This window comes from Macaca mulatta, chromosome 6 (assembly GCF_049350105.2).
Source record: "Macaca mulatta isolate MMU2019108-1 chromosome 6, T2T-MMU8v2.0, whole genome shotgun sequence".
Lineage (NCBI taxonomy): Eukaryota > Metazoa > Chordata > Mammalia > Primates > Cercopithecidae > Macaca > Macaca mulatta.
This window is the reverse complement of record NC_133411.1, coordinates 69,501,762-69,512,005: the sequence shown is the minus strand read 5'-3', so window position 1 is coordinate 69,512,005 and position 10,244 is coordinate 69,501,762. Positions and strand designations below refer to the sequence as shown.

The 10,244-nt window shown below is 43.9% G+C and overlaps 1 long non-coding RNA gene across 1 annotated transcript; it reads left to right on the top strand.

The window, feature by feature from the left end:
• Positions 1-5,801: 5,801 nt before the first annotated feature.
• Positions 5,802-9,486, top strand: LOC144341316 (uncharacterized). Its single transcript, XR_013418174.1, has 3 exons — positions 5,802-5,888; positions 6,953-7,088; positions 8,535-9,486. It is a non-coding gene; the product is annotated as an uncharacterized LOC144341316 (long non-coding RNA).
• Positions 9,487-10,244: the final 758 nt, after the last annotated feature.

The window sequence follows — 10,244 nt, the reverse complement described above, 5'->3', positions numbered from 1 at the left end:
GAAGAGTAGACCACAAAAACTTCCATAAACATGGAAGTCACACCTGCCCATGTCCCTAGGTACATGTGGTGATAAATTTCTGTCCCCATTTCACAACCAGGTTTACCAGATGACCATGCGAATAAGAAGCATATAAAGCAATAAGCATACTTGAGTGAAAGAATAAAGCATTTTTAAAGTTAACAATTTTTCTACTGAAGCATTGCTGTCGATTGTTGAACTATGGGTAGGGAGGGTGGTCTGTTCTTGTTATAAGGCTGGGATTTGCCATACAAAAGTGGGCCTAGACAGCACAGTGAAGTGAATTCTATAATTTCTGCAATTACAATTAAAATCGCTGTTCCCCCTCATCAAGCTTCTAAGCAGGTCTCCTCACAGATGTTATCCTGCCTCATTTGAGGTCCATTTCTGTTTCCCACCCTTGGTGGAGCTGCTAATAAACAGTGAAATGGCCAAACCAAAGAGAGAAAAGAGAGAAGAACCAAAGGCCAGAATCATCTACAAGTTGAATAACTTGTTCTTGAAAAACAGTGGTTTAACAGTAACCAAATGAGAGTATGTGCCTGATTTGTCCATTCTCTTTCAGGCTGTCATTTCAGGTCCTGGCTTTATCCTACCTCACAGGCCATGTTATCGAAATAGAAAAGCCACATTAATTTGGTGGAGGCTTCTTATATGATGTCCTTAAAATCACATATAGCAGTGACTTTTCTTTACAGCATCTTTCACCTTCTTGCGTGAGGGTTTTCCTTGGGTGGAGGGCTCTCGAAAGTACTTTGCATTTCATTCTCCCAGGATCTCTGCTCTGACTCTTGATGCATTAGTCACAGTTCCAAGAGGGAACAGGGTAAATGACTTCACAGACAAACCCCAAACCTAAACAGACGGTTCCTTTACCCCAAGAAAATGCAAGGACTTGTAGATCTCCTATGGTCATGGGATTTTGCCTGAACGTTAAGGGATACCAGAATCAGCAGGCTGGGATTCAGGCCTGGGAGCCAGGCATCATGGGCTTTCTGCTCATTTCAGCTCCAGGCCAATTGACTGTGTGGTCTTCCAGCCAAGTATTTGCCCAGGATATGCTAAAACGACAAATGCCTGAGAAAACCGTAGGCAGGCTGACCCCATTCTCCAAGTGTGGCCTTGAACTACCAAATACATCAATTCACCAGAGGACTTGTTAAAAACACAGATTCCTGGAGCCCGCCCCTGGAACGCATTGGGGAATGTTATGCTCACTGAAGTATGAGGACCACTTCTAGACTCTTCCTACTCAAAGTGTGGTCCTGACACCAGCAACATCACCATCACCTGGAAGGTTCTAAAATATATAGAATCTCAGGCCCTGCCCCAGACCTATGGAATCAGAACCTGCACTTTAACACGGTCCCCAGACAATTCCTTGAAGTATGAGAAACATTTTGCTAGCATGGTTTGGCCCTGTAACCTAGTTCTTACCAGCTGGGAAGTCAGATGCAGCTGGGAAGAGCAATGCAACAGGAAGCTTCTTCTCAACCCTAATCGGCATATTAGGATTCTCTAAGGAGCTTTTCACAATACTGACGTCAAGGCCCTACTAAAGGCTAATTTAATCCAACCTCCTGGATTAAGAGCTCATCTAATTCCAATGTGCAGCCATAATTGAGAACCACTGTTCTATAGGAGCAAAACTCAGAATCAAAGCTTAAAGCCCTTGATACTGACTACCCAGCCAAGTCCCACTCCCCTAAAAAGCAATCGGCGTTTGCTTGAAGGGATTCCTAAAATATTTGCCCTTTTCTAAGAAGAGGCAGCATCGGCCTTTTGAATGGCTACTCATTGTCCATGCTTCATAAAAATATGCTGGGCCTCCACTCCCCGGGAGCCCGAGGGCAGCGTTCCCATTTCTGTTCCCTTTGTTAACCAAGTCCCAGCTCTGGGCTTCCTCGGGATGGGAAATGGCTCCTTCTGAGGCAGTGTTTCTCTTTGCTTTTTCTGCCCCTGGAATTTGTGATTCTGGACAAGGCATATGCCTTCTCACCATGTCATTTTCCTCATTTGCAGAGGGAAAACACAGTGTCCATTGATTCCTTTGGTTAAGCTGACTGCTGCCCCTGGCTCACATCCAGTGACTATTTCCCTTTGCAGCAATCCTCAGCTGGGGGCGAGCCAGGAGGGAGATGGCTGTCCACTTTAAGCACAAGCCCTGAGTGCTCTCCGTCCTGTGAGCTCTCCAAATGCCAGCTTGCTCAGCTGATTCACTTTGACACAGGCAGGTTCATCAGAAAGACTTGGAACAGGTTGGAGAACAGAAATGCCACTGGATTCCTTTGAATTGTGTGCCTCTACTTTAAGTCCAGGCTCCAGTAGATCCAAGCTCTAGGACTATAAGCCTTTCTTTTCACAGGAAACCCTCCTAATTGGTATAATAAACTTTCTGGGACTCAAAATAGAACTACGGCACAGGGAAGTATCACCTTTGTGTGTCTAATTGTTGATAATGTCTGTGTTTTTTAATCTCTCTATATCACTCGCTGTTGCAGTCATTCTCCATTTCTCTTTACCCGCTGCTACTAATATTGAATGCTTTGCTATGCGCTGAAGCATTTCACATTGGTATTATCACATTATCCTCACCACCATTTTGAGAGGTAGGGGTTATCATTGTACCCATTTCACAGATGCAAAACTGAGGTTTAAATAAGTTCAGTAACTTATTTATTTGTCCCACATTCCACGGAGTAGAAGTGACAGAGACTGTCTTCTTCCAGATTTATGTGATTCCAATGTAGGTGACCATAAAACAGATCCTGTTCCTGTTTATAAAGGTTTCCTGATCCCACTCTCTCAGTGCTTCTTAGGGCCAGAGTCTCCCACACTAAACCTTCCTATCTGGCTCTGCTTGTCTGGGGCTTGGCCATAGCATATAGAGTAGAGTCAGATGGATTCAGGACTAACAATGAGGGAAAGAGAGTGGGGCAGGAAGTAAACTTAGATTCCTATTTCTGTCAGATACCAAAATTAATTCCATATGAATTAAAACTTTAAATGAAACAAGCTGGGCACAGTGTCTCATGCCTGTAATCCCAGCACTTTGGAAGGCGTAGGTGGGTGGATAACTTGGGGCCAGGAGTTCGAGACCAGCCTGGTCAACAAGGTGAAACTCTGTCTCTACTAAAAATATAAAAATCAGCTGGGCATGGTGGCGTGTGCCTGTAATCCCAGCCACTCAGGAGGCTGAGACAGGAGAATCGCTAGAGCCCAGGAGGTGGAAGTTACAGTGAACCGAGATTGTGCCACTGCACTCCAGCCTGGGAGACGGAATGAGACTCTTAAAAAACAAAACAAAACAAACGAAAAAAAAAACCTTAAATGAAACATTGAAAGTACTAGAAAAATGTACAGGTAAGTAGAAAATCCTGAGGTAGCGGAGGACTTTAGAGAATGACACCAAAGGCAGAAGCTGTAAGTTAAAATATTACAAATTTTGACTGCACATTTTTTTATTATTATACTTTAAATCCTGGGATACATATGCAGAACGTGCAGGTTTGTTACATAGGTATACACGTGCCATGGTGGTTTGTTGCACCCATCAACCCATCATCTACATTAGGTATTTCTTCTAATGCTCTCCCTCTCCTTCCACCCACCCCTCAACAGAGGCCCTAGTGCATGATGCTCCCCTCCCTGTGTCCATGTGTTCTCACTGTTCACCTCCCACTTATGAGTGAGAAAATGCGATGTTTGGTTTTCTGTTCCTGTGTTAGTTTGCTGAGAATGATGGTTTCTAGCTTCATCCATTCCCTGCAAAGGACATGAACTCATCCTTTTTTATGGCTATATAGTATTCCATGTATATATGTGCCACATTTTCTTTATCCAGTCTATCATTGATGGAAATTTGAGTTGGTTTCAAGTCTTTGCTATTGTGAGTAGTGCTGCAATAAATATATGTGTGCATGTGACTTTATAGTAGAATGATTTATACTCCTTTGAGTATACACCCAGTAATGGGATTGCTGGGTCAAATGGTATTTCTAGTTCTAGGTCCTTGAGGAATCGCCACACTGTCTTCCACGATGGTTGAACTAATTTACACTCCCACCAACAGTGTAAAAGCATTCCTATTTCTCCACATTCTCTCCAGCATCTGTCGTTTCCTGACTTTTTAATGATCACCATTCTAACTGGCATGAGATGGCATCTCATTGTGAGAAATATCTCATTGCATTTCTCTAATGACCAGTGAGATGAGCTTTTTTTTTCATGTTTGCTGGCCACATAACTGTCTTCTTTTGAGAAATGTCTGTTCATATCCTTTGCCCACTTTTTGATGGGGTCGTTTGTTATTTTCCTGTAAATTTGTTTAAGTTCCTTGTAGATTCTGGATATAAGCCCTTTGTCAGATGGATAGATTGCAAAAATTTTCCCCCATTCTGTAGGCTGCCTGTTCACTCTGATGATAGTTACTTTTGCTGTGCAGAAGCTCTTTAATTTAATTAGATGCCATTTGTCAATTTTGGCTTTTGTTGCCATTGCTTTTGCTGTTTTAGTCACCAAGTCTTTACCCATGCCTATGTGCTGAATGGTATTGCCTAGGTTTTCTTCTAGGGTTTTTATGGTTTTAGGTCTTACGTTTAAGTCTTTAATCCATCTTCAGTTAATTTTTGTATAAGGTGAAAGGAAGGCATCAGGTTTCAGTTTTCTGCATATGGCTAGCCAGTTTTCCCAGCACCATTTATGATAGAGAATCTTTCCCCATTTCTTGTTTTCATCAAGTTTGTTGAAGATCAGATGATTGTAGATGTGTGGCTTTATTTCTGAGGCCTCTCTTCTGTTCCATTGGTCTATATACCTGTTTTGGTACCAGTACCATGATGTTTTGGTTACTGTAGCCTTGCAGTATAGTTTGAAGTCAGGTAGTGTGATGCCTCCAGCTTTACTCCTTTTGCTTAGGATTGTCTTGGCTATGTGAGTTCTTTTTTGGTTCCACATGAAATTTAAAGTAGTTTTTTCTAATTCTGTGAAGGAAGTCAATTGTAGTTTGATGGGGATAGCATTCAATCTATAAATTACTTTGGGCAGTATGGCCGTTTACATGATATTGATTCTTTCTATCCATGAGCATGAAATGTTTTTCCATTTGTTTCTGTCCTCTCTTATTTCCTTGAGCAGTGGTTTGTAGTCCTCCTTGAAGAGGTCCTTCACATCCCTTGTAGGTTGTATTCCTAGGTGTCTTATTCTCCTTGTAGCTGTTGTGAATGGGAGTTCACTCATGATTTGGCTCTCTGTTGGTCTATTATTGGTGCATAGGAATGCTTGTGATTTTTGCACATCGATTTTGTATCGTGAGACTTTGCTGAAGTTGCTTATCAGCTTAAGGATATTTTTAGCTGAGACAATGAGGTTTTCTAAATATGCAGTCATGTCATCTGCAAATGGAGACAATTTGACTTCCTCTCTTCCTGTCTGAATACCCTTTATTTCTTTCCCTTGCCTAACTGCCCTGGCCAGAACTTCCAATACAATGTTGAATACAATGTTGAGAAAGGGAATCCTTGTCTTGTGACAGTTTTCAAAGGGAATGCTTCCAGCTTTTGCCCATTCAGTATGATATTGGCTGTGGGTTTGTCATAAATAGCTCTTATTATTTTGAGATACGTTCCATCAATACCTAGTTTATTGAGAGATTTTAGCATGAAAGGGTGTTGAATTTTATTGAAGGCCTTTTCTGCATCTATGGAGATAACCATGTGGTTTTTGTCATTGGTTCTGTTTATGTGATGGATTATGTTTATTGATTTGCATATGTGAACCAGCCTTGCATCTCAGGGATGAAGCCCACTTGATCATGGTGGATAAGCTTTGTGATGGACTGCCCAACATTTTAAAATGTAAATTGAAAGGTAAAAAGCAATTGACAAATGGGAAAAGATTGCAAAACGCATGAGAAAGAATTAATAGACTGAACATACACAATGTTCTTACAAATCAGCAAGAAAAAGATGAATACTCCAATTTAAAAATAGACAAAGAGAAAAGAATAAAAAAGAAGACTAATCTTCATGATTCGTAAGGATGGAATTCTGGCAACAGACTTCTGCATTTTCTGCAGGTGGGAGTGTGAATTGACATAACATTTCTAAAGGTCGGTTTGACAAAATGCAGTGAAACTTTAAAAATGCAGAACAGTTGGCCCAGTCATTTTGAGGAATAGATTTTAAGGAAATAATTAAGGACATGCATAGTGACCTAGCAAGAGAATGACTCTGGAATAGTGTGGACAGAAGTGAAAAAAAAAAAAAAAAAGCAAAAAAACAAAACTGGCAACATCCTAGAAGCCCTGTAAGAGAATAGTTGAAAATATCACACCACATCCCTACAATGAAAGTTGTGTAGAATCGTTAAGAATAGAGTATATTTATCAAACTATATTCATTAAAAGGATGTTCACGTGGAAATATATTCACAGTGTATTGTTTAGAAAAAGAAAAAGCCAGTTATCCCACAGAATAACTGTGTTTGTACTCAGGATATATAAGAAAGGTGTGCCTCCAGCTAATGAGAATATGTTTGCCTCCAACTAATAAGAATATGTTTGTTTAAGAATATGTATGTTTGTTTAAGAATATATGGTTTTTGTTTTCTTTTTGTGTGTTTGCATTTTTCATTAATTCTATGATAAACATGTTCTGCTTTTGTAATGAGAAAGAAAAATACAATAGACCTTGTAAAAGAGGAAACATCACAGAGCCCCTGGTTCTAGTTCCTGGATAGTTAAGAGTGGCCGGGTCCGGATGTAGTCACAGCACCGACCCACACTGTCCTGAGAAAGCTCTGGCCTGCGCGGGAAACCAGGTCTTCCCCTATGAGCCCCCACTGGTCCCGTGGAGGCCTGCCCTTTCCCAAGGCCCATTTAGCAATCAGTCCCCATCTTTACAGGGACCTGGGTCTCTTCTCTGTGTCCCAGACCGCAGTACTGGTCCATGCCCTGAAGACGACACCCAGGAAAGTGGAGGTATGGACAGAGGCAGCCGGTGCCTGAGGAAGCCTCATGGGACAGGCAAGGCCCCCACGTCCAGTCTCAGCCCCTCTTTTGGCCACATGTGGGTATTCGTTCCTCCTTTTGGTCTTCCTGAAAACACCCGTTTGACCCTCCTGCGCTTGGTGGAGATTCATAGTAACCTAAGGTGGCCCATTCTCTGCAAATGCTGCTGGACCTTCCAGCCCATTGGCTGCTGCCTCAGTCTCCCTCCACCGTCCTGGGGCCACCCCGACCTTCCCTCAAGTTGCCCCTAGGTGGCTCGGAAGCAGATGTGCAGCCAGCACCCAGTGGGGCTGCGCCGAGGTGGGAGCCATCCCGAGAGGCGCGGGCATGGGCAGAGCTGGCGGGTGGCTGGGAAGCCATTTTCATCGAGTGCCCGGTTCCCGGAGCGGGGGACTGGGGTTGCTCCCTCTGGAATCCAGGGGGGGTCACCCGCCTGGGCCGCCGGCTCGCAGGGATCCAGCCGAAGCCTGTCGCCCCCAGAGCACCGGTTCTTATCTCGGGAACCCCAGGTGCCCCCAGGCCACCCGGATGTGGGGCGGGGATCTCAGGGGCGGGGTCATCCCGGGACGACAGTTACCTCCAGGCCCAGGGACCCGCGACTTCCCGGCTTAGGAGAGCCGGGCTCGGCTGAGGCCCGGGGCTGCCCCGTTCTGCCTCCTAGGAGGCAGGCGTCGGAGACAGACGAGAACGTCCGAACCCCGCGCCAGCCGGTCCCCAGCCCCGGCCCATCGGCCCCACTGGAGCTCCCTGCACCCTTCCGGTCTCTTAATGGCCAGTCTACGGGTCTCGGACAAAGTGCAGCGACCACGGCCCCTCAGATCCCGCCACCTCTTCTAGACTGGGGCTCCCGCTCCAGAGCCCTCCAAGCCCCTGCGGTTCCCGGTCGGGCCGCAGGGCCCGCCATGGGCGCTGCGAGGCCTGAGGTCGCTGTATCCGGTGGCCTCTGCCGTTCCACTACCCCCACCGAGGGATGGGCGGTCTCTGGGGAGCACAGCCCGCCCGCCCGCATGTCCGCGCTGGCCGGGGAGAGGGAGCCAGGGGATCTACCCGGCTCGTGGCGCTGCTGTGTGCGCCCGGAGAAACCGACCCGGGACTGGGGAAAAGGAGGTGGAGGCCCCGCAGTCGGGCCACCTTGGAGCTGCAGAGCTCAGGAAAGGCCAGCACTAATTTACTCGAAGAGCAAAATTTAAAAGGAAATTTGAGACAGTAATAACAGCGACATCTCAGAGAACGACAGGAAAAAAAAGTTTTGAATCAGGCTTTCGTGCAGGGACTCCGATTTTGCAATAAGCGCTTAATTAAAAATAAAATATATTGATGCGGTAGGCAAGTCGCGTTCCTGGGAAGGTAAAAACACAGTGGACTCCCCCACACCCCAGATGCTCCACCTGCCTGCTGTAATTACAGGGCTTCCGAGAGGAGGGAAAAAACACGACAGAGAGAAATCTGCTTGCATATTTTTCTTCTATTGTGCTGGGCTCATTTGAATTATAATGTGTTGCAGGCCGGAGAAGAAAATTTTGTGCCTTGAATAATGAATCCCCCTGGAGCCCACTGTACCTGTACTTCTCTTTAGTGTCCACTGAGAATAACGTGTTCGACATTCAAGTGACAACACTGGAAAGCATTTCAAAGCCCTGGAGCCCCAGAACGCTGCACACCCCGACGACTCTTCTGCCTGCCCTCTCTTTGGCTTCCAAATGCAGCGAGCTCTTTCTTTACTGAAAATGTGTTCATCTTTCACACACATCCTGGATGTACCACAGAAAAACAGCACAGATAGGTAGGCTCTTATTTCTGAAGCTGAGCTGGTCCCGCCCAGCATAAAGCTTTAAAGCTGCTAAGTCTCCAGGATATTATCCAGTTTTTAAAAATGGAAAAACTGGGGACAGGGAGGCTCAATGTCTTGTCCCAGGCCCAAACAGGCTTTTCTGGAGTCACTATCATTCAACTGGCTCAGGCTGGATTTTCATAAGAAAAGATAATAAACATTTACTAATATAATAAAATAGACATCGTTTAAGTCACAAGCAGTAGCCAAACCTTTGGGACATTCTATGGTGCTGAACAACTATTTCATAGAGGCTTTAATGTTAAGGAGCAAGTGCAGAAAAAAATCTAAAAATTTCAGTAAGATGAGAAAATGAAAGCTTTACAAAACGGTAGAAGAAAGTAGTCTCTCATGCCTAAACTTCTAAATAAGTTTTTTGTTTGTTTGTTTTGGGTTTTTAGTTGAGCATTCTTTCTGCTTTGAAATAGACTCGGAAGCCTTTTTAAAAACAAGTCACTTTTGGCCAAATATATTAAGGTATAACCAGATGATACTATAGATCCATTTAGAAAAAAGAAAGTTCTTTACTGACATGAAAGGATTTCTAAGACATATTCGTAAGTAAAAAAAGCAAATATATTACTATTTGTATAGGATGAAAAAATAAAAGAAACACGCATGTACATACTTGTTTGTATAGCCATAGACTATCTCTCTGGGTGGGTATTGCCTTTTAAGAGGGGAAGGCTGAGGTGGGAGGACAGAGTTTTTCTCCTTTATCTAAATCAGGGATGTCCAATCTTTTGGCTTCCCTGGGACACATTGGAAGAAGAAGAATTGTCTTGGGCCACACATAAAATACACTAATGATAGCTGATGAGCTAAAAAGAATTGCAAAAAAATCTCATAATGTTTTCAGAAAGTTTATGAATTTATGTTGGGCCACATACAGCCTTGAGGGCCACAGGTTGGACAAGCTTAATCTAAATCCTTTGTTATTTTGGTTTTAAACAATGTAAATGAATTGTTTGCTTAAAAAATAAATTAAATATAATAAGTATTAACGTCATTCAAGTAATAACACAGCCAAGTGATGGAGAGAGGAATGGTGAGGGTAACAGCCAAAAATCAGGATAATCCTGATTTTTACAGGTAATTGTAGTCATTACTTCTACATCTTTTCATCATGTCTTTTAAAACCACTTGCCAAAGGAGGCTGATGTGGAGTTTTCTCCTCTGCCTGCCCTCTGCTCTGCTCTAACACAGGCCCAAATAGGCAGGGAAATGACCTCGCAATGGGTATAGGAAAAAATAGAAAAAAGAAACAAAGGCTAGGTTTAATCAGCAAGTTAACAAAGGACAGCTGACTGCACTCATTTACTTTCCGAGCTAGGACATTTTCTTCGTGTCCTGAGAACTATTTCAGGACTTTTTGTAAGTCCC